General features: G+C 44.1%; 1 protein-coding gene across 1 annotated transcript in view; it reads left to right on the forward strand.

Annotated features, from left to right (window-relative positions):
- The window catches only part of efnb3b (ephrin-B3b), a 92,802-nt gene that overhangs the window by 17,671 nt on the left and 51,518 nt on the right, over positions 1 to 23,613 (forward strand). The window lies entirely within an intron of this gene.

A 23,613-nucleotide genomic window follows, 5' to 3' on the forward strand; every position in this document is an offset into this window, starting at 1 on the left:
CTACCAGCTTTAAGTAATCTGCAGTAAAATGTGAGATTTGAAATGATATTTCCATGTAGAGCAAAAGTTATTCCCAGGTATGATTTAGAACGTGGCTACTTTAATGGAAACGCTAACGTGTAGGCGTGCAGCGTTCTCGGTCGGATCCACCATTTATGCATCGTTTCTGGTTTCAAAACACCAAGACTACAAAAACTAAAGACAATTTCCATTAGTGCTTTAAATGCGCTGCTGGAAATAAAACGTTCCACGTGGTTTAAGTGAGGGTCACATTACACCCACTTGCTAGCCTGCGCTAACGGCTCATCTGCACAATCCACCAATACTCATGCTTTGCACTGGCAGGCTAAAGACCAGCTAATGTCCGATTTGACTCCATTGAACGTAATCACGGTTTATAGTACAGAGTAAAGGTTTATATCTGGCATAAACGCACGAAAGTGATGATGAAAACTGAAATTTGGTTCGAATAGAAAGGATTTTCACAGCTTGACCGCAACAATATGGTTCAGGGCAGCTATCCGCGGCTGCAGAAGGCCAGAGTTGAAACACGCTCACAGCTTGGTATTTGTATTGTGGCAATTAAAATGCCACAATACAAATACCGCTTGCTTAAACAGATGCAACAGGTTAAAGGTCAGAGGAGGTGTGAGGTCCTCGAAAATCCATAAATAACCTGTACAGAAGTAGCTGGATTTGTGCACACGAGCGAGCGTTGCTTGTTAATTTGCGCACTCATGTGAAATAAATAATTCGCCTGCGTTATATATGCACGCATTCTTTTCTTTTTCTTTTTTTTGCTCCTGTTTTTAGGTCTGCGTGGAAAAACAAAGGCAGGGGAGAGATGTAGGAACAAATGTAAGGTGGGGGAGAAAGAGGGAAGAAATAGGGCTACGAATAAAAAAGGGAAAGAAGAAGAAAAGGTAAAAGTTGAGAATGTGTCATACCCCTTATTAGAAACTGTGACTCTGATCTGTTCAGTCTCATCTCACACCTCCGCCTTTGCACGTCGCTCCTCTCTCTCTCTCCCCCCAACTCAGCGTTCCCTTTGTCGTATCCACCTCTCGCCATTTCTCACTCTTTTCCTCTTTCATACCCTGCAGTCTCTCACCAGCACAAAAACTTCTCATGCTCAGTTTGGTGCGGAGCCTGTCAAGCTTGCTTTGAATACACATGCACACCAGCAGATACTTCTGTAACTCCAAGGGAATAATAGAATCAAGGAATACTCGGAGATAAAGCAGCGAAGGGAGGGGGGGGCAATAGAGGGATAAAGCAGACTGAGAGGGATAGAGAGCCTCATATTATTAATTTAGCTGGAGAAAGAGTAGGAATTTCAGCCCCCCCTCCAACACACACACACATTCACACACCCCGCTGCCTCCATAAAGCTCTATAGTGGTGCACAATGGAGAGATTGAAACAGGAGGGGCGAGAAATAGAGGTATAGATAATCCATCCAGCTGTATAAGCCGTGGAGTTTACTGTTTCACAGCACCAACTTGGCCTGCCTTTATTCCTCTGCCATCATGACTATGGGCCTAATTTCCTCATATTGTTCCCTTGATCTAAAAATTTATTAATTCACATTTTTATTATCATCATCTTCTTCTTCTTCTTCTTTATTTATTTCGGAGTTCCTCCATTTACCTCTTTGTGATCGCCCCCTCCCCAACATCTCTTCCAGACCTACAGATGAGAATAAACCTGCCCACACCCGGCCAACAGTGTGTGTTTACATCTCAGCACACACACCCAACACGCACATGCACAAGACATACAGAAACTCTTTGTGTCCCATATGCGTGCGTCACATGCCAGCGTATGATTTTGCCGTGCGGTTGCGAGTGTATGTTTGCGGTTGGCAGCCCACTCGCCCGTCGGATTTGGCAGAATATCTCCTCATCTGGCACAGGAAGAAGAGAGGGCGTCCCATAGCGAGGGATTACACTGACTTACACGAGCATACACGCGCACATGCCCGCATTTGTTGGCATGTATTTTGCACATTAAGAAATCCAAAAAAAACCCCCATGCTTTCCGCCACACACAGACTCATTCGAGGTGGTCTCGCTCATTCAGACATCGGGATATCGGTTTCCGTGAATTGATTAGCAAGTATTATGAGCTGGAAAAGTTTGGAGAGGAGTCCAGGGCCTTGAAGAGAGAACATATAAGTGCACTGTGCACGACTCCTGCAGGCTTATTTTGAAGGGAGAGTAAATATTTTTACCCACATGCAGAGAGATCTTGACGCTTCTTTATGTTGCTATAAACCAAGCTGTCTCTGCAGGGATGTGTCTGGTGTTGTGAAGCAGCCTTTCGAGCCTCCCTGCCCGACAAGAAGTGAAATGCCAGTGGAATGCATTTCTGTAATGGGCCTGCTGACAGTGCAGCAGCTATGAGCGCAGAGAGGAAATAGTCTCCAGAAGCCTGTTACTGTAAAGTGTTTCTTTGTCTCGGTATAGAGATGGGGGGGGAACTGGGAGAGAGGGGATGGAGGGGAGCAGGCTGGGCTCTTTGTATGAACCTGATTGATAGGTGTGTGTGACCTTTAGCACCTCTTGAGAAATCCAACAAGTCATTCTCTCACCTTATATTTAGTCCCCTACGTATCTGCTCCCCACACACACACACACACAGACAGGCCCCTGGACAGAAACCTAATTCTGTCTTTTTCTTTCTCTTCTTTTCAAAAACCTCCCAATTATAGCCACTCCATTTTCCACCTCCCATCCGCTCTCCTTCTACCCCCCCCCCCCCCACTCCCTTTCTTAACGAGCAATCTCGTTAATGTCAGAGCGCCTCGTTCCTTTTCTCATTCTGTCTCTCATTCAGGCTTTTTTGGCCCATAGAGGGAGGAAGAGAGAAGGGCGATATGAAGAAGTGGAGATAGAGAAATCAGAGGCGAGCTGAAAAGAACAAGCTGCAGATGAGAGAGAGAGGCAGAGAAGGGACGAGGTGTGGGCAGAGCGGAGCCAGAGCCGGCGTAATAATGGCCAGACAAGTGTGTGAGATTACTGCCCTGGTTTCAGGGGGGACATAATTATATGCTGCACAGCCTGTCAGAAAGAATGAGATGAGGGGGTTGTATTTAGTGATGCACCAGTGAGAGATCGGTGAGGCGAGGGCGACGACTAAATCTGTGCCACAGCCTGGGCAGTTGCAGACCTGTGTGTGTGTGTGTGTGTGTGTGTGTGTGCACGCAGGGATGAGTAATGCTAAGCCATTGAATGCTGTAAATTATTCAGAGGCTTCATGCATGGAAACATTATAATTCCATGTCTGAGTGTGAATTACTCTCCATTTTACCCCCAGGCACATATCTCACTCTTGCCCAAGGCCTCATGGGAGATTAAAGGGAGAAAATACTGTGAAAGCTGGACCAGCATATAAAGCCACATGGAGTGGCCAGATATCCCAGCGGGATGTGACACTTCTACTGTACGCTCAATGAAGTTGGTTTGAATCAATCTGTCTGCTTGTTATCTCTTTATGCTTCCGTGTATCCTTAATGAGAAGAAACGCACCAAAAACAAAAATCGTCAGGTGGTTCAAACTTTAACTTAACTACAAGGTCAAGACTGCGAAAGTTTCACTTTCTGCTGTTTTGTGTGCTATGCAGCCTTCTCCCCACTGAGATCTTATTTGAGCTTTAGTGGTAAATTAACCATTTATTATTTTTGGAAGAAAATTGAGCAGGTATTAGATCTATTCTGTGACATTTCAGCATTTATTTTTACTTCACAATGTATCTCTGAGCATACAGCTACACTTTACGCACTGTTGAATTTGAGAAGTTACATTGTCTTAAAATAGGGTGCCACAGAAAACGATTGCTACGTGATTTGAGGGTAAATGCACTCCAGTTGCACCTTTTTTATTCGATTTTATTTTAGTATATAAAAGTTTATAAAATGTACCTTCCCTATTGAGCTATGTTAAGAGTTTACAGGACATAGCGTGTATGTGCCCCATACACCGCACTTTTTAGAGGAACAAGGATTTTATCAACTTTTGAACATCACAAAGTCTAAACACAAAATAACTGAAACAAGATCACAATACTACTAAATTATGGATTTGAACTGGTAGTGTTTGCAGTACAGTAGTGTTCTGCTGACAATGAAAATACTAATAACTATACTACTTAATATTTAAGCGAGACAGTATATGTAGTTAAGCTTCAGGAAGTTATGCAAATTAAGCAGTTAAATGAACTGCTTTAAATTAGGTATCAACATTGTTTTCATTTACAGAGTGTAACTGTAATCTTTAATCTAAAAGGACCTGTCTGTTTTTTTTATTCTAGATGACAAACTGTGTATATTTGGGTTTTGGACCACGAAACTCTTCAGTGTATTTAAAGAGATGTTGAGCTTTTGATTCAAACTCTAATGTGCTTGAGCCTCACTTACATTTTCTGACAAATTCAGTTTCTGGTTATTCATTTCTAGATGTTTGCAACTGAGATTTAGACCAGAATCTGCTGTTGGGGTTTAATTGTAGCTGTCACATAGATGCCACAATCTACTAATTGGTCAAAAAGTATAGACAGAATTTGTCAGGTTAATACAGACTAAGAAAAAAAGTAAAGTTAAAAACAAAACAAGAACAAGGGCAACTGAATTCATCCATCCAGCACTTTCAAATAATAAATAGTAATGAAATAAAATGTAATAAAATGAATGTCTGCATGCAACTTATTTCCATGTCTCATCACGGTGAGCTTGGTGAACCCAGAGCCTAAAATTTGCATGTCTTTGCATTTGTATTTGAATTTATAGCTGCTGAAACAATAGCTGCTCCTAACGCAGATCTTTGTCTCCACCAAAGCTTTATGTTAAACCAAATTTAATCAGATTTGAGCCCAGCCCGTGTGCCATCGACACATCTTTCACACTTCTAACCAATGCAAAACTGGCAAATCTGTAAGTGGACTGCGACAGACCGCTAAAAAGACATTACAAGAAGAGCATTACCAGAAATTTAAATCACAACATCAGACATTAAACGTGAGCGCCTCAGCATAATTAACAAAAATGTTCCTTTAATCTGCAGCTGGTGGTTCATGTTGATGCCCTTCTCCTCGCCCCGAACCGTGCTGTCAGATTAAAGCTTTCTTGTGTGTCCTGTCTCCTCCTTGCAGTGGACACAAACTAAAGCAGGGTAGTACTGTTTATCGGGTGTGTCTGTAGATATACATATGTGTGTGTGTGTGTGTTGGGTGAGAGTGGGAGGTGAACTAGCATGCAGCATTAGTTCTGCTTGAGCTGATGTGTTAATTAGCCAGCCGGGTGCATAGATAATTAATGAGAATCATGATTAATGACTGTACAGTATGCATGGCTAAGGCGGAACGCGACTCACTGATAAGGCGGAAGGAGGAGGAGGAGGATCACTGGCTATTCACCCTCTGCTGCGTGCCCGTCAGGTTTGTGTGCCTGCGTGTGCGGGAAACATGTTTGCTTCTAAGTGTTTGCACATGTGAGTTTGTGTATCTGACCGATTTGTGTGCACTGCCAGGCGTGGGCACCGATGCCAGTATGAGTTAGCAGGCCTGGCAGTGGGTAGGCCTAATAACAGACTGCAGCAGGTCAGGGGGGCATTTAACACTTCTAAACACACTGGCAGAGCTGACCACTGATGCCAGATCAGAAGGAGGACCTCACACTCAGATCAACACTGAGAAGAAGGACATCAAAATTGATCTGGTGTTTTACATTTTTTCTTTTTTTTGAGTTGACAATTGTTTTGTTTGCAAAAACCTCTCCATCAAATCCTTTTGTGTCTGCAGTCAATTCTTTAAAATTTGCCAGTGCTGCAGAAATATTCCACACTGTTTCCAATACAGATCAGCTTGTTTGAATTATTTCCTCCAAATCAAGTCATTTTTGTTGATTTCAAACATATACCAACTCATGGAAAAGTACTTTATTACCCCTGGAAAGGAGCTGAATTTGCTTTTGGTACATTGGCAGATGTTCAGCATTTGAGACAATAAGATTTTTCTGCACTAATGCAGACAGAAATTACTGTATCTGATTCAGATTGCATGGGGATTTGTGGAGTTTCCACAACAACCTCAAACAGCAACTGAAGGACAAAAAAATAGCATAGTTTTTAAGCCCATGTGGACCAGAAGTCCTTGAAATATCCAGAAATGGAAATTTGAAGATCCGCTTTTGCTTGACAACTGGGTTTTGCTACGATCAAAAGCCTCAGAACAGCTACTAAATTGTCTCAATAGTCAACAATAAAAAAAGAAAGGAAAAAAAAGATGTTTGCAAATGAACTAATAACACATCAGAACATTTCTGTGGAACAACACTGATTCCTCACGGCAACAGAAACTATCCTCGTGCGGAGGAGATCACAGGTTGGTGAGGAGAAACAACTAACGTAACCTCTAAATTTGTCACCAGAGAGGAAGCGTATTAGACGAGTAGATCAAACACTTTCTTAGACGACATACTTCAGATTAATGCTAAGTTTAGAAGCAGAAGCAGGTTGATCTTCACTGAAGGACAAGAGTTGTGCAATTCAGTAAACATGTCTGTCTGGGAAAAGCGCACGAGGAACCAGAGTATCCTTGAGCAATTTGTTTGCAATGAATACAAACCTGACAGGCGAGAGGTGGATGACCACTGACCGCAAGGACAATCAGGGTTTTGACCTCCCATTGGTGCAACCGGCAACATATGATACTATGTCACCCAATGAGAGGGGAGGCTTGTTCCCCAGCTTCCCAGAGGGGTGACATACCACAGCTCGCCCCGTATGTGTGCGTGTTAATCTGCTTTGTCTGTCTCCATGCACCATCAGCACTCAAGCATGACCCTTAACCTCCAACCTCAAATAAACGGGGGAGGGTGAGAGTTGGAGCGGTTTAGGATCCAAGGGAAACGGCGTTTGAGGGTTTGCGTGTCTGTGCGCCGGAGAAAGAAATGTGTTGGGGAAGGACGGGAGGCTGGGAGGGAGGGGGGAAAAAGCGAGAGTAAGGAGGCCGGCGATAAGAAGTGAATGAGGAGAAACAGACATGAAGAACAGTATGTTCTGCACTTTCTTCTCTCTCCTTTCTCTGATGAGGAGACAAATAGCTATTGTCATCTAAGAGATGCTGGAAAAAGCGACTCGCGCTCACGCTTCCTTTGTCTCCCAGCTCTACGCTTGAGAAGGGATGACAAAGGCCATTTTCATGCTCAAGCGTCTGTCTCTGTCACCTCCTCCTCCTCTTCTTTCTCCTCTTTTTCCTCCTCTCGCTTTTAAACCTCTGTCCTCCTTTTCCTTTCTTCCTTCTTTCTCTCACGCTGAGCCTGCCACCTCTTTAGTCATGCCTTAACCCTTTCCTTTCTTCTTCCCCTTTCCCCCCTCTCCTATGTCACCACGTCTTCGCCTTCAACCCTTCCATCCATCTTTCCCCCCCGCCCTGCCATTCGTCCTCTCACCTGCCACACTTCTCTGCTGGGGGTCGGCCTAATTATTCCTCATCTCTCCCATCGTTTTACTCAACCACCGTCTCCTCGACTCATGCACCTGTAGCCCAGCACGCGTCTTTTCCTTTTCATCCATCCTATCTGCTTGCTAGATTTTCACCTCCCCCTCCATTTTTCAATCTTGCGCAAACTTATGTAAGTTCGAGCTCTCTGCTTCTCTTGTCTAATTCCATGTTTGCTCTCCTTTTCCTTTTCCTGTTCCCGTTCTATTTTTCCCCTCTCTCTCCTTTCCCCGTCTCTGATTTTGCACCTGTTTATGCATCGGCTGCTCTCCTTTTCTCACCATCTTACCACTTTTAGCTGTCAATCAACAAGTCACTAAGGCTTCTCTCTCTCCCTCTTTTTTTTGGTTGCCAAGAACATAAACATGTACTCAATTTGAACCAGTTGCACTCAATCCAATTTTTGTCTTTGAAGCTAAAGCAGAGTGTTGCAATCCAGATATTTGGGTGGCTGTGCAGGGAGATGTGCATAAAAAAGCAAAACAACTCCTTTTCCTTCTCACTCTTCTCCTTTTCATTGTCAGCCAGTGGTCTCTCTGGAGTTCCCACAAAACAAAGGGAGAAATAAAACAGTATTTTTAGACCCCTTTCATTTTTCATTACCATAATGATTCAGGCTTTGTAGAATCTTTTCATTTATATTTGACTGTGTGTTTGTGTTTGTGTTTGTGTGTGTGTGTGTGTGTTCAACAGGGTGTGCAGGGTGTTTCTTTTTTGCTGCACTGCCGCTCTCCCCACTCGGGAGCCCAGAGGTTGAAAAAGAGAGCACACACACACACTCTGCAAATCAGTCATACTCATCCCCAGCCGTGCCTCCTGTCTATTTATTCCTCGATTCATCCGATTCTTTATTTATTTTACACGCTGCTTCCTAATGCAAATAGGTTTGTCTGCTCCCCGCTGAACTGTGGGAGCAGCATGGGACTGGGAGTGTGTGTTTCTGTGTGTGTGTGTGTGTGTGTGTGTGTACGCTTGCAAGAGAGTAAGTGAATCCGTGTGTGTGCGGGAAGGATGGGTGAGAGTTTGTATGTGTGTGTGTCTGTGGGACCCAGTGAGTAATAGAGCCAAAGTCCTTATCTGTCACCAGAGAGCTGCCTGGCTCTCTCTCAGCTGTCAATCATCCAGCCCCAGAGACAAACACTCTGCTTCAAACCCTATGAGAGGCAGAGAGAGAGAGAGAGGATGAGGGATGGAGGAGGTAAAAAAGGGAGGCAGGAGGGGAGGACGGGAAGCGAAGGAGCAAAGAAGAAAATGAGGGATAAGAAAAAAGATGGAAAGAAAGTGAAGGAGGAGGCAGGTGTGGAGGGACGGGGGGAAAGTGAAGGACAAAAGGATAGAAGTTGTGATAAAAGTGGAGGGAGAAGGAGGGGAGGTGACGGTTTCAACACCTCTGTTGTGTGTTTTTCGGGCCCCGCAGGTAAACGGGGAATGGAACTTTTAAAACACTTCACCCGCATGAATTAGACAGGCCCCTTGAAAATACCCGGGTGACTTTTTGAAAAAGCCACTCTTTAGAAAGTAAAGAGGAGGAGAAGTGGCGAGGTACGCACACGGACGTGCTCAAGCACACGCCCACACGCAGCCACTGACACACACACACACACACACACACACACACACACACACACACACACACACACACACACACACACACACACACACACACACACACACACACACACACTCTGGCAGAGCTATCAGCACTGAAATATTGGCATAACAGCCTTCAATATCCCGACGGGAGTGAATTGTATTTTTTTTGTTTTTGATGACCCGGAGGCTTTATCTTTCAGTTGGTGTGCAGGCATGTGTGCGCATCGTCTTGCACTTATGTGCGCCTGTTTGCAATTCAGCCAGTCATCAGCTATCCCTACGCCCATGCCTGTCCTACTTTCATCCCTCCCTGACTGCTCAGAGTCTCGCCTCTTGCAGCAAGCTAACTGTTGATTTTACCACGGGGCTCTACAACCCCTGGGTCGAGCCGGGACTGCCGCTCCAGCGCTTTCCCCTAAGCCCTTAAATCTTCCTTCAGCTGAGAACGGGGGGAGGGAATGATGGCGAGGTTAGGAGAGCCAAGGATGAAGGCGAAAAAAGAGAGAGAGAGGGAGCAACAGAAGGGTTTGAGCCCCAAATCGCTTCAAGATGCGTTCCAGTGGAGTCGGAGTAGCTGAGAATCTGGGAGTTGGGGTAGCGCTGCTCGTAGCCTTTGGGGAAAACCGACTGGAAGCCAGGTTCCCATTTCCAATGGTGGATTAAGTGCTGCTGCAGATACACAAGGCCCCTTTGGGGTGCACACAACAAACACATATCCTTGGGGCACTCCTTTGGAATATTAGAGTCTACATACCATAACTACTTCCCTTGACCTTATTTCTATTATTTTAAGATTTTATGCCAAATTGTGAAACTGAAATGTCAAAATGTCACACTGTGGTTTTACAAGAGGTAACCAGATGACTTCTTGATCTGGGCCATGGCTTTTTCAGGGTCTCTGCTGACTGGCTCACAATCTCCCAGTGACAACAAAACTCCAGGAAGTCAACGCTCTGACAAATCAAATCAAAAGATCGGATTTCGGTCTTTTTTTGTGTGTATCCAGAGCCTTTTCTTGTTTTTCACTCATTATGTTACAGCACAAATCCTGGGGACTCTAAGTGTATTAATCCACACCTAAAAAAATAGTCCTGTGTAAATTCAATTATACTACTAGTACTACTGCTGAGTTGGGCACATGCATTATTTCCATGTTCCTTTGCTCGTTCTGTGAAGAAAAGACTGGGGGTGAGGGGGATATGTCCCATGAGTCTTTGCATGCTTGGTGGCCCCTCGGGGGCCCCTATGGATTACCATGCACTCCTGACACTATGGCCTGACTGAGCTTAAGTTGAGTCGCCTTTAGCTAAAGTTTCAGACTCCCTGCACCCTGTGGCCTCTTAGGAGTAAAGTCGAACCTCGACACACACACAGGCACACACAGAAGAGTGGCCTCACAGGTCACAGATGGGGGAGAAGGGACCCTCGGGAGAATGGCTACATGCATGACTGCATGTGGATGCGCTCAGACACATACGCACACACACACACGCATGCAGGGAGCTTTGGAAATTTGGGCGACTGTGGCAGGTCGTGGTGCGCGCTTCTGAGAATGTGAATGAGAGCCACTGCATGCATTATAACCTTCATTCCTCCAGAGCACCGATTGACCTAATTAAATTAGTGAGGTGGATGGAGTGAAAGAGTTGAAGCTCAAAGACTGCTCCACCACCAGCTGCTGCTGTCTACGTATATATGTGTGTGTAGATATCGTCATAAGCTTTACACTTAAGCACAACAAGAGTTCACTGGGAAGTATAAGCTTCTGTAGTGTCAGTGTGTGCGTGTCTCAAGGGTACTCTCCAGCCCCGTCGAGGGGTAGGCGTGGGTGTATCCATTTGTGGACTATAGGGGCACTCGCGATCGCTTCCTCTCTCACACTCTTTTTCTCTCTTTCTCATAAACTCATGTGCGCACACACAGAGCTGTCAGGGCCCGCAGCACTCTGTCACCGCACACCTCCACTAGACCACCTTAATGGGACCAATCCAGACTGCTGCAAATCATCCGGAGTACACGCTGAAAATGGAAGAGAAAGGGGAAGTGGGGAGGGGAGGTGAGAGGAAAAGAGATATAGGAGCGGGAAGAAATGGTGGTTTGAGACAGTGTAGCAGGGCGGAGATAGAAAAAAGCCGAGAAGATGGAGAACATCTGAGGAGGGAAGTAAAAAAAAGGAGTAGAGTATGATTTTAGGCTCACATGATCACCCACAGGGATGGTTAGGTTTCTTTGTGGAACAGTTCGAAAGCTTTTGGACCCCCCCAAAAAACCTGTCTGTGGCTTTACGGTTGCTGGTTAATCATCGAGTTCATTTTCAGAGAGAAACTAAACACTTAGGGGGAAATTGCACCTTTCTTTATGGGATGAGAATAATCTCCAGTTTCTTAAACCAAACAAATCGTTTTATAACCTGTTAGATTTTCTCAAGCAATCGTAAAGCTGAAACTGAGCCTGTTTTTATAGAGTTAATGCTTGAGAGATAGGTGACTTTTACAGGTCGGTCAGTGCCTCGATTGGGTCTCGGTGATTTCACAGACTGTAGTCAGGAATCCTGAATGATATTAGGAAAACACGATTTATTAAAAACACACACAAACGCAATGAAATTAGATGTAAATCTAACAGAAAATTAGCATATGTTAGTGTTTTAAAGAGAAACCATGTTTTTACTCTTGGGCACCACTAGACTAGCTTTGCATGATTCACGGCTCAAAATCATCCTTATTTGTGTTACACTGGGTCTCATACGACCTCAGTTCTTGCATTTTCTGAAACAAGGTATCGTAACTCCATTACCCTCCTTTTAAAGCAACTTTCTTCTGATTGGCTGCCCCTCAAAAACAGAAAACTTGGTCTCAGATTTATTAAACTGGACAAAACAGCGCGTGAGTGCAATCCCGAAATGGCGCTGATAGATGTGGTTTAGTTTTGATTTACGAAAAGTTTTTGCAAACACAGGCGCAGCTGGTTCGTTTAAATATCAGTTTCAAAACAATTAGGTCAGTTTTGTTTTTTGGCATGAAATATCAGCACAGTTGATTTAATTATTCTTCTCCCGATATTTTGCACCTTGAGAAAGGAACTTCTAGAGATACATACGCAGCCGCAGTCACGAAAATCTCAAAGTTATCACTTCTTACACGTAATCTTGCCACTGTGTTCTCTTTGAAAACGCCAAAACCCAGTTTGTGTTGCTGTAACGAGTTGATAAATCTGGCCCTAGAAGAGCAGCAGCTTTAGCTTTTGGCTAATCATTCCCTGTCTCCTTCCCGTCTTGTACATGCGTAGAAATCTAATATAAAGCTTTGGCCATGTGTAATATTTGCATCCACCACTAAAAGCGACATTTTTCTTGGTTGATAATTATGTGTGGATGTTTTTCATTGTTCCATTTTTGTTCTAGGGAGACACTTTGGAGGAAACAGCAATCGTTGTAAAGCTGCAAACGCATTAGGTGATATATACCTGGGTGAAGAGAGGGAGAGAGAAAACAAGACTTTAATGAAGAAAGGTATAGAGAGGTGGAGAGGCAGAGCAAGGAGGGGAGGCTCTTTGAGGCATGAGAGATGGAGTGCAGTGCGGCGTCTAGAGCTCACTTTTAGCGAATGTTTGGAGGAGTCAAAAGACGCCACGAACAAAAGTTCTGAGCCAAAGACGCGGGAGCAGAAACATAAAAAATACAGGAACAAGGATGTAAATGAGAGGGAGAGATGACGAAGGAGAAGGGAAGGAGATGTTTGCTTGAGAAAAGTTTCTGTTGACCTGGATATGGCTGCGTTGCTCAGCTCTGTTCAAAGAGGGAAAAGAATCTTTTTCCATAGCTGCTTAGTTAGTTCTCGCTTCTCTTTATGATGCAGCTACAAGTTTCAACTTAATGCGATACGCTCGTCTGCTGCATTGTAGCGTATGGGATGGTATTGAGCGCAGCAGGAGCACAGCAGCATGGGAGATGAAGGGTGTGTGTGTGTGTTTATGAGGGAGACAAACATAGCGAGCGCCTCTGTGTGTGTGTACGTGCTCTTTGCAAATGCCAAGGCATCCAGCGTGCCGCCATCCTGTGTCTCTGTGGTTATCCGGGTTGTGATATGTACTGGATGTGACACCGACGCTGCAGCATTCTGGACCGCCTCTGGACAGCAGAACGAGTGTGTATGAGTGTGCGCGCGTGTGTGTAAGAGATGACAAGGACGGAGTTACCTTCAAAGTCCCACGATGCCAGCTAACTATTCAAACAAGGCTCTGCATCTCTACCTGCCCACTGCCACCTCCCGCCTCCCTCTGCCTCTCTTTTCTCTCCCCTGCAAGCCTCCTCGGTGCTGCTTTACCTTTCCCTTCACCACCTCTTCTCCTCTCGTCCCCTCCCGTTTCGCCCTCCCTCCCCCTCTTGCCATATGGAACGCATTACAAGCGTTGTCGTTTCTCACCACCGACATTCCTGAGGGCTTTCCACCACTCACTGACTTTACATCAACCTTGTGCTCCTCTTTCCTTGTTCACGCTGTTGTTCATAGTCAGCTTATCTTTTGTCATTTCTCTCCTCGTTTTCTTTTTAACCTTTCAATATCCAGTTCCCCTCTTTTATTTCCCTACGTGTAGGTAACATGTATGTGATTTTTCACTTCTGGGCCAAGAAAACATTCACTGTGCCCTGGTGTTGACACATCTTTTGAATTTTACAGATTTACACATGTTTAAGTTAAAACCTGCCCTTTTGGCTCTGTTTTGGCCTCCTCCAATTCCTAAAGGAATTGCTAGATCACCGTGTCAATGCATTCTCAGCAGGGCATCAAATACTGGCCTTCTGTCATGCGCACCTCTCACACTGGTGGCTCGATGTGGCAGTGTTTAACGGAATGCTTTTCAGGAGTGATGAAGTCAAGTTGGATTAATTTTGATTTGCTGATGAAGCTCATTTGGACTCACAAGGCTTAGGCACTTAAAATCTTCCGTCTGGCGGGAGAATCCTTTCAAAAGTTGCATTCAAAGGCTCAGACTGTGCGGCGAAGGCCCCAGAGGTGAGCGCAGACAGGAGATCCGTGAGCGAGGTTGTTTTGCTGGAGAGTGGGCAGGCAGGAAAACCAGATTGGACAGCAAGAGTCTGAGCTGCTGGCTGGCATGCGTAGGGAATCTGGAGCAGAACAAGAATCGAGGTTAGCAACTTGGAAAACATATTTAGAGAGAAAGCAAGTTTCACCAGAGAGCCTGAACAACATCACCGGCTATAAAGGCTGTTGGAGCGGTCTGTAGGAGAGTGGGCGCGAGAGCTGGTCCTCATGTACTGCAGGTAAGTGATGATAGGATCGATGCGCCGGCTTACAGAGGAGTGGAAATCACAGGGTAGCCACACCTGTAGGAAGGCACCATAGAGATTAACAACAAAAGTACTTGCTTATAAAAGGATGCTTACCCATATAATTTTTAATTTGGTGCAAAGAAGTCGTTTACAAGCGTTTTCGTGTGACAAGTTGGTTCCCTGTTGCCGTCAACACATTGCATCACAGCCCCGACCTTTAAGCGTACCTTCTTTGAGGCGCACTTTGACAGCACTGCCGTATTTGATGCCCACGTTCAATCGTTGGTTTGATCTACAGAAAGCAGCCTCTTGCAGTGGCTGAAAATGACTAACAAAAAGCATCCTCATTGGTGCTTCTTTGTACGACACTTAGAGCTCAAAGACGCCATATTTTTCCAGTGTTTCTCATGTTTCTTTTGTAAAATATATTCCCAAATCAAACTCTGTCAGACGTGTTTGCTATCTTTGGAAACTTTGCGACGTCCACTAGAATTAAAGAAAGAAATGCGTTATTTTGCCGACGTGATTTACTGCCCAGCATAAATCTCCGGCCACCCTGTGGGACGCTGCGAGACGAAGACGATGAGCTCGTTTTACAATGTTGAAATTACTCCCCGCTATGTATGTGATATATACCGCTAAAGATAAAACACAAGTTCTTGGAAGGAAAGCGAGCTTGGGAGATTCATTCTCCCTCTTCTACCCCTGCCTCCCCCCCTACTCCCCCGTCAAACTCACATCCATTTCACCATTTCATCCATAATAGAAATGTTCAGAGGTATCTGGGCCATGCCTTCTAGAGAGACTCAAACTCTCATCAATTTACATTATAGCTCTCTCTTCTCCCCCTCTGTCTCTTCCGAACCCTTCTCTGTCTCCCTCCACCTCGTACAAATGCGTCTCTATCTCTCTCCAGCTCTATACACACAGTCAAAGACCACTTTCTGCAGCTCTTCTCCAGGGTATATGGTTCTTTAATGAAGACAGTAATAATGATTATGGATATTTTAAAACCGTCTGTCTGCCCCGCGCACTGATGGGAGCAGAAACTGCAGTGTCTGCGTGCAAAAGGTCCTGTCAGATGATGCAGAATTTGGAACAGCTAAATCATAATCATCAGCCATTATTTCCTAGCAACAGCTTAAGATGACAAATAATGTGTCAAAAGTTCAGGAATTCAATGATTTCCTTTACTCGAGAAGCTACAGCCACAGGTTTTTTTTTCTTTAATATAAACGTGTCAGGCTGATGTTTGTGTCTGTGTGAAAACCGCAAGCACGGTATTAATCTATTATAAGATGACTCTGCACACGGGTGCCGCTGAAGATGATAATAGCAATTTTTTGAAGCTAGGCCTCGAGTTCAACCTGCAAAACGGTTTTCAGACATGCTCTGAAAAGCCCCCTTTTTAGTTGCAGAAGTGATCAAAGATGAGGTCAAGATAAAAGAGCACAACACGAGTAACATTTAAAAGCTCCTGAATCATTTATCGCACGCCTATCAGACGGAGCGGCGGGCAAAAGGGATGTAGGTGAGACGTGAAGAGGACAACAGGTCAAGTGGACGAAGGCGCGGCTCCCGCGAACAAGTATAAAAGAAAGATTGGGCCGAATTCATGTTCCATATACTCCTGACCATGTGTTTTACGTTACGTGTTGTTGGTGTTTCTGGGGTTCTGATTGCTGCAGCAGAAGAGTGGAAAATGATAGCTGATCCTTCTCTGTGTGGGTTCTCTGCAGAGCAGGAAAAAGAAGAAGAAAAAATCGCTTCACCGTAGCAAGTGATTTAATCCAGCATTGAGGCTTGAAATAATATTTTCCCTAAAGTGGGTAATGCAGTCTGTCAGCGGAGTGAGATAATTTTGCATTTCCAAATCTTTTAAATCATTTTATTCATACCTGAGGAGTAATTATTTATTCTTTCAAGACTTTAATGCTTGTTTGATAGAAAATTCATTAAAGTGCACTGGAAGAAAATTAATTATGGTGCAGGATCCACCGCGCGAAGCTCCGTGTGTTTTCATCAGGTTTAAAGATTCCATGAAGGCTCGAGTGACATGTTCAAAATGGACGTTTGTGTGTGTGTGTGTGTGTGTGTGTGTTTGCTCATTGTGGCACACTTTAGAAAGCACCTCTCCAGCAAATGAGACCCAGCGGATTTACTTTAGACAGCTACTAGATGGCCTGCAGGTGTTGCAGCAGCTCAGTGGGCCTGTCTACGTGCGCGCTCGTCCTGTAGAGTGTGTATTCCTCCCGTAGCCGATCGGTTTGCTACTCTTTAGTGTGCGTGCCCCCCCGCCGTGCGTTTGACAGCGTGTGTACATTAATGGTGGGTTTGGGTGCAGGGAGGGGGGCTGCACTGAGGGCCCCTGTGTGTGTGATTACACTGTGTATACCATGAGATTAGCGCAGACAGCTTTATGCGCAGGGGCCGCCATAAATCTTCCCCCCTCTCCAACTCTCGAACGCCACAGAACCCAATACCGCCGTCGTTTATTATTCTCTAATAGATCGGTCCTTTGCTGTCTCTCCTTGGCTTCCCGCTCACACCAGGTTGTGGTTAGCTCAAGGACAAAACCGCCTCAGAGGACGGTAGGAGGTTAAAGTTTAGAAGAGTTTCGAGTAAATCCTCCAGACTGATTTCATTTTGGTTTGTTTTGTGTTCCCCGCCAACTCCAGTGTCCGCTCCCATTTCTTTTCTTCTCCTTCTTTTTTTTTTCGCCCTAGCCTTTTATTTTTCCACATTTGTTGCAGTTGCAATCTGTCCAACTCCCTTGCTTTCTCTTTGTCCTTATGTGTTTACTCTGATGCTTTATCACTTGGAATCCCACCTCTCTCTTTTGTCTCTCGCCTTATTTTTTTCTGTTTTTTTTCCAGCATCCATTCTGATTTTTTTTCCCCTCTCGTGGACTCGGCGCTCACACTCCTATGCCCTTCCAACATCCCCCAAACCTCACCTCCCGTAGCATATTCCTCAAGTTCACACAGACATACATTTCAAACACGCCCCATCCCTTGTCCTCCCCCTCTTCCGACTGCACCTGTGTGCCCGGCTTTGGTCTGGACACGGCTCAGGTTGCCTCTGTGGAATCTGGGAAATGTTCGAGCTGTCCGATATGCCACCTAGAGCAGGTAGATAGACGGAGGCGGGGAGGACGCTCAAAAGTCCTTTTTGGTTGATTTTAAACCATCTCCTCTCGGTTTAAAATGTAAAAGAAACCAAGTGGCTACTGCATTATAATAGTGGTAGAGAGTGGGACAGGGAGGAGCGGGAGAATGGGAAGCAGGAGGTGTGAGAGGTCGGAGGAGTTGGGAGGGAGGCGTCAGGGAGACTGACACTTGAGTCTTCTCAGCTCGACTCGGGAGTCGTGGCAGGGTGACGCTTGGGTTGAGAAAATGATGTTTCTGCCCTCATAAAAGAGCTCCAAAGAAGAAAAGATTGTAATGCTCACATCCCCCTCCTCCCTCCCCTCCTCTCCATCTCTTCTACTCACGGCCTTCTCCTTTCTCCTCCCCCCCCCCCCTCAGTGTCACCTCTGGCCCCCTCCAACCTCCCACGCCATGTTTCAAAGTGTGGCCACATGAATGGCTCTATTGTTAATGGCCGAGAGAAAGGGGAAGGAGAGAGACTGGACGGCAAAAGAGATGAGAGCGAGCGAGAGAGGATTTAAAAAAATAGAAGCAGACACTGAGAGAGAGAGAGTCTCTGTCAGAGCGTAATGTGGCAAAGAAGAAAAGAGTAAAGGGAAAACGTAATGTTGCTCAGGGCTGTCTCTGAATGGGATGATTTATTTAGATGTGGTCACAGATGAACTCTATAAAGTTGTTTATAAGTTCACCTCACTTCACTTTTCCCACTCCGGCTCTCCATCCTCCCCTCTTGTGCGTGCTTCCCTTTTTTTCCTCTGGAAGTTTAACAGCCTTGTGGCACCTCTGAGATTCTGAGGGCTCTAAAAATTAAATGGCGCTTTCTGGCTAGACTTTTTTTTTTTTTCAAAGGCGGATTTAAACATATCCACCTTATAAAAAAAGAGTTTAAGTGATGTTTGAATGCAGCCCAGGACACTGAAGGCCTCACACGGAGGGCATGGAAAGCATGCCTCTGAGATAAATACACAGCATTTTTCCCCTTACCGCATGATTAGATTGGGACAAGGTCTCCCTAACTCCATCCTGTTTACACTGCACATAGACACTATCATTCACTCACAAACGCAGGGTTAACCCGGGTTAACTCGGCAAATGTGACACCCTGAGCATGGAGCCTATCAGAAAATTGAGTTCTGTTGCAGGAATAGGCTGGAATTCACCATCACTCTCCATCTTTCTGCCCTCCTTTCCTCCACCCTTTCTATTTTCCCCCATTTGTTTTGGCCTCCTCTTCCACGTTATATTTTAGGACCTTGTTCTCATCCTCTGTGGGCTGCTTGTGGCCGTGTTTCCTTTCTGCTTGTTCTCCACGTCTCTTTGTTGTCGCTACATACCTTGCCTAACGTGTTCGATTTTTTTTTTGATTTTTTTTGTCCACACTCCTTCCTCTCTCTCGTTCACTTCACTGATTTCTCCGTCTTTCTTCCTGCCGTTCTTTTAAAGCACCGCACCTGCCCAGTGGCATTTTACCTCTAAGAGCATTCTGTGTGTGTCTGTGTGCGTTTTCTCAGCCACTCTGCAATGCAGCTCAGCTCTGACTCAGGGTACCATCAGATAGCACTCAAAGAATGCGTCACGCAGGAAGCTAAAGGTGCTTGTTGCTGTTAAGGTGTGTTCATGTGTGTGCTAGTGTTCATGTTTAGGAAAAAATAAACCCAAGTGTGTCTGTGTGTGTTTGGATGTGGGTGGATGTGCTTGGGCAAACCTTTTGTGTTGAGCAGAAGGGCATTTGTATGGGTTTGTGTATGTGTTGAATAGATTTTTCTGATTAGGCTGTGCTACACAAGCCTCAGGAACTAACACCATGTTTATAGTTCTTGCTCTATAAATGGCATGAGTACATGTGCTCACCAGTCTGAAGCCGACAGGAAGGTGAAATAAATGTGTGCGTGTATGCGTTGAGTGAAGCTGAGTGCCTGCCTCTCCTGTCTAAGTATTGCCTGATAACCCCGAGTGACCTGGGTAATGAGAAGTGGAACAGTGGCTTCCCAGCAGGCCTCTGGGCCCGCCTCAGCTAAAGCTCCTCCGCCGCTCAGCCTGCATTATGAAGCTTCCCTCCAGTGTACGCCCGCTAGCCAAACACACCGACAGACAGAAGAGCTTACATCTCAATTTTTAGAAAGTCTAAGGCTGTTTAGATCACATTGCTAAGAGGTAGCTGTAGCCTGCCAGCTTGCATCGCGTGATTGTGAAAGAAAAAACATACAACCAAATAAAAGAAATCCTTATCTATTGGAAAGTATAATAATTTGCATGTACACCCATGTTTTTTTTACTCTGTTAGATAGCTGCGTGTCATGAATTTTATCAGAACAACTCGTTGCTCAAAACAGCCAGCAGAACTGTGTAACATGCTTTATCTTTTCTTCACTATCTTTGTTTAGCTTTGCTAACATCACAATGTTATCTGTTGGTCATACTTACTTGACAACTACAGTAAAACACTCTTCAATTACAGCTAACAGTGTTAGCATGCTAAAATGCTAACGTCAAATGGTGAAAACATTAAACATTAGCATACCGATGCAAACATTGTGTAGTGGTCTCACTTCTGGAAGCTAGTTTTAGCGTCCATTTTTAAAAGTGATTTTTAAATTCATTATCTCCATTGACTGTTTCTTATATCCTTATAAAAATACTGATATAAATTGTATAAACGCCCTGAAACAAGCTAACTAGCTACAAGGTGAATCATGACGATAATAAGATGTGACTGAAGTTTAATGTTGAAGGAACTACTTATCCCATAATGCATTACACATCCTAGATTGCACAGCAAATGGCTTCTATGTATGTATGTATGTATGTATCTAGAATTTAATCAATTTTTGTATTTTTGCATGATAATAATCGTTTGTCCCTGACTGCATTCCCCACTCTTGTGGTTTCTGAAGTTTGGCGCTAACTCAGTTACCTGACATTTGCAGGTTTAAGCACTTTTTGTTAGTACTACAGACATTCACCAATCAGAGATGTTTCAGTTTGGGATTGTTTGCAGAGTCGTTTGTTGAAGTGTTTCTCTTTAGACAAAGTTTGATATCATACAGGGTTGTGGTTTCTAAAGAAGTGCATGTCAGCATTTCTTGGTGCCAGAGCTCGTAGTAAGTCTTCTTTGCATGGTGCAGCATTATGGCTCATAATCAAAACCCTTATGGAAAACATAAATGGGATTTTTGCTTCTTCAGCAGGTAGTGTCCAATGTGGAGACCAGATAATCTTATTTTACTAAAGCTAAGAAAACTCAGATTAGCGACAGTAGTTGTTTACTTTCAGGGTTCCTGAAAAAGTATCAGGAAAGCCACCGCTTTACTTGTTTTGTCTCAACAGAAATCGTTAGGCCATCTGAGCCTTGGTGTAGCCTCGGAAATATGTAGCTCTAACAACACTTCAACCAAATTGCGTGAGATGCGTAGACTTGAGCGTTTTTTGGAGCTTAACCCACAATTGACACTAAAAATCATTATACTTTCTCTATAGTCTTTACTGCGACTGGATTTCATTAGTATGACTTTAGTGAGCCCACATATGCAGAACAACAGGCAGTATTAATTTGCTGGGATACTCATTTAATCCCTACAACTGAGCTAATAAGAAACATATTGTAAGTAGAAAAAAAAGTCATGCTAGATAATTTTATTACCAAAAGTCAAATAGTTTTCAGTCCTACCTAATATCATTATGGACTGGTATGATCTCTTTGTTGTCTTTTAAAGGAGGCTATGAAAGGAAAATCCTTGATAAGCAAACAATTTATGCGTTAGTGAAAAGTGTGAACAATATTTTTTTTTAATTAACAAACGAAACTGTCACTTGATGTTTATGTGAGAGCAGCAGTATGTAGCCTGTCTCCCTTTGACAGAGCAGTTATGTAACATGCTTCATTGTCTTTGTGTGCTTTGTGATCCTGTATTGTTTATTTTTAATACTCAAACGGTTGTCTGACAGCAGAACAGAGAGAATAATTAAGCAGGTTTTAGTGCTGTGACTCCCCAGTGTTCGTGTGGATTTGTTGGAAACAGAAAACAGCGTTTGAGTCAGAGGTAACAGAAAATGGGCTCTTTAACATTACAGGCATTTGCTTCCTCCCACATCCACATCAAAGTGTCACGTAAGATTCTCTGAGAATGCTAACAGTAGAATAAATCCAGCAACCCCCCACCCCATTTGAACTTTTACTACTATAAACACTTTCCTTCTTCCTGTCAGTGGTGACATTTATTTTAACCTGAGGTAGATGGTGCATAGTTCTGTTTTCCCACTGTTAGCCAGTCATGCTAGCATGGTGCGTTAAAGTCATCGCAGGCCTCGGGGCGAGTAGCTAAGTTGATAATTCATAGTATTTGGCCTTATCAGCAAGAGATGGCCCTGTGCTGTGAGGGGGGGATGACACAGACTTAGTCATTTGTTAATTTTATGCCCCTGTGACTGCTGCGTTTCATGTTGTCTGCTCCGCAGAGACCTCTGGAAACTGTGAAGTCACAGTGAGCCCACCAGCCTTCAAACTGCAGCAGCTCTTTTCATGTAGGCTGAATTAATTTCAATTTTCGTATAAAAATCTTTCCTCAAATTCTACTCAGCGTTTACCCAGAAAAACTATTTAACTAAATTAAACACATAGCTGCACACAGAAAGCCACAAAAATGTCATGCTAGTGATAATCAACCTCACCCAGTTCTACTTTGGTGGAATTTAGTCAGCCTGCTGGATTAGAATCACATCAGGCTGAAGGTTTTCCATAGATGACAGGTGTCAACTCATCAGACGAAGCGGCACGCCGTTCATACCAAAGCAGTTGAGGGAGTGATACAGAAACAGCTAATTAGCAAACTAATTAACTGTACATACCTGAGAACTGGCTTTGGCAGCTTTGTTGATCTACAGTGAAAGTTGTCTGCCTGGTTCTTCCTCAGTTGACGTGAAGTTCTCACTTCAAGAGCTGCGGAAAAACGAGAGAAAAATGAAGTCGGGGAGAAAATGTGCATTGCAGATGAAAAGGAAAAAAAATCTCAATGTTTTGCTACAGTTTTGATAGTAACATTATGTTTGTACTACATTTGTCCTGCGTAGTTTCACATGGCGTGCACAGAGTGAAAAGTCTTCCTGTACACATGCTCTCTCTTACATGAATAATTAAGTAATTCAGTTCTTGAAATATTTTACTCGTACTTTGTCACAGATAAATAACAGCAATAAAGCCATCTGTCTCTGCAGTGAGTTGTACATCCTGTGGATAAACTCTGTAGTCTCTGTTCTGCTCTGCAGAATCTGTGACCTTAAGGTAGTGGCGCATAAACTCTCTGCCTGCTGCAAGTTCTGGTTAAAAAGACCTTCGTCTACCTACTATTGCCAGCTGCAGTATTATTCAATTCAGTTTTATTTATATAGCACCAAATCACAGCAGCAAATGCCTCAAATTGCTTTATATTGTAAGGTAAATACCCTAAAATAATTAGGAAATAAACCCCAACAATAAGGCGACCCTCTAAGAGCAAGCACTTGGTGAAATGGGAAGGAAAAACTCCCTTTTAACAGGAAGGAAGCTCCAGCAGAAGCAGGGGGTGGGAGGGCAGCCATCTGCTGGGACTGGCTGGGTGACGGGAGGAAGACAGGACAAAAACACACTGTGGAAGAGAGCCAGAGATTAATAATAACTAATGATTAAATGCAGAGTGGTGTGTAAGCACAAAGTGAGTGGAGAATAAACACTCAGTGCATCATGGGAATCCTCAGCAGCCTAGGCCTATGACAGCATAACTAAGGGACCGATGGAGAAAACATGAGATCATCTGTAGGCAGCCATTAATATACCTGATCAGTACATGCTAATTTTTGTGACAAAGGTAGCAAGAATAATTAGCTAAAGGAACAACAGGCCCTCTCTGAGGAAGTATAAAAGAATATAAAATTTATCATATAATGCTTAAAATAGAGCCACATATAAATAATTTCATGCTACAAATGATAAAAAAAAAAAAGCACAAGTCCTGTTAAAAAGATGTGTAAGAATCAAGGACATGTTTCTTTTCTCTGTCACAGCTGTCCCATTCAAGTAGATGAGATAACTTTGGCCAAAATAGGTA

The sequence above is a fragment of the Astatotilapia calliptera genome, chromosome 3 (genome assembly GCF_900246225.1).
Source record: "Astatotilapia calliptera chromosome 3, fAstCal1.2, whole genome shotgun sequence".
NCBI lineage: Eukaryota > Metazoa > Chordata > Actinopteri > Cichliformes > Cichlidae > Astatotilapia > Astatotilapia calliptera.